Here is a 1,412-nt window from a genome sequence, read left to right as displayed (position 1 = left end):
CTGGGAGGCAGGACTGGTTTTACTCCCTGTGAGAGAGTGAAACTTGCTGTAATTGCAGCTTGTACCACCTCACCTCCCAGGCCGTCCCACTTCAAAGGCAGCTGGCCTCAGGCAGCCAGGGAAAGTTTCTGGGTGTCTGAGCCCTCCTTCTCTCCCTCCCTCCACCGGAGCATCTGCCTCAGGCAGAAGTGCAGCCCAGAGAGTCTGGAGTCTGATCCCCACTTCTGCCCCTTGCTCACAGTGTGGGCAGGAAGGGGTCCTGAGAACTTGCAGGTTTCCCTGACTGGGCAGGTGGCAGGTACCTTGGCTTCTGTTACAACATGCTGAGCAGCCATGATTCTGGGATCAGCTCTTCTCCTGAGGGAGGACCCCACTTGTTCTCAGATCTTTGAGTTCAAATCCATCTTGATGGACTGTCCTGGCAACCCTGTGTGCCAACCTTTATCCAGGCTCTATCCACAGTGGGCACCGGCCACAAATATGGTTAGACAGACTGATCCAAGGGGAGGAGGCAGCTCAGGGAACACTGACCTGGGGATGGATGTGAGGTGAGAGGGGGCAGAACACATCCCTGGTTCCCAGGACATGGCTCGGAGGGTGGGGCCAGGGACTAATTAGGAAGGGGAAGCTCTGTAGGGAGGGCTTGACAGAGTAGGATGGGGTGGATGAGCAATTAATTCCCCATGAATGATTCCCAGGATGCAAGAGGGCCTGGATACAAAAAGGAACCCGGGCCAAAGGCCACTGGAACTGAGAAGCCAAAAGGAGTTGTCTGTGTAGGGAGGACACCAGCTTTGGAGGCCTGCCATGTGGCGTTAATAGAGGGGTAGAGTCCAAAATGAGGGAGGCAGCTACAGCTCTGTCCTGTATCCACAGTCAAATCCCTCCGTACCCCAGGAAGGTCAGCCTACTGGGCTAGAAGGCCTTCTTGGCTCATCCTTTGCAGTGTCTGAGCTGCAGCCTCCAATACCTTTCTACCTGTTCTGTCTTTCTCGTGCCCACCTGCTGAGCTGGCCAACAGGCTGGCAGGTGGTCTCCAGACTTGACTGGTCCCCTCTGCTTTTCCGGCCCAGCCTGAGACTGTGCTGGGTCAGCACTGGCAGGTTGAACAGGTCTCCTGCCTCCCACCTCCCTCAGGGATCCCTGTGGCCTTTGAAGCAGCTCCTGCTCGCAAGCCACAGCAGAGCTCAAATAAAACCAAGCATCTAATGCTGGGTTCAAAGGGGTCTTTGTTCCAACCCGTGCCCTGCTGGCGCATGGGCCAGACAGGGTTCCCGATTCACCTGTGCGTCTACCAGTCAGATGGCCTGGCAACACCTCCCCGTCACTCCAAACAGACTCTGTCTGTCCTTGGCCAACTTTGGGATTACAAGATATTTCTGTTGGTGTGTGTGTGTGTGTGTGTGTGTGTG

Source organism: Microtus ochrogaster, chromosome 4, assembly GCF_000317375.1.
Source record: "Microtus ochrogaster isolate Prairie Vole_2 chromosome 4, MicOch1.0, whole genome shotgun sequence".
NCBI classification, from domain to species: Eukaryota; Metazoa; Chordata; class Mammalia; order Rodentia; family Cricetidae; genus Microtus; species Microtus ochrogaster.
Note: the sequence above shows the minus strand (reverse complement) of the source record.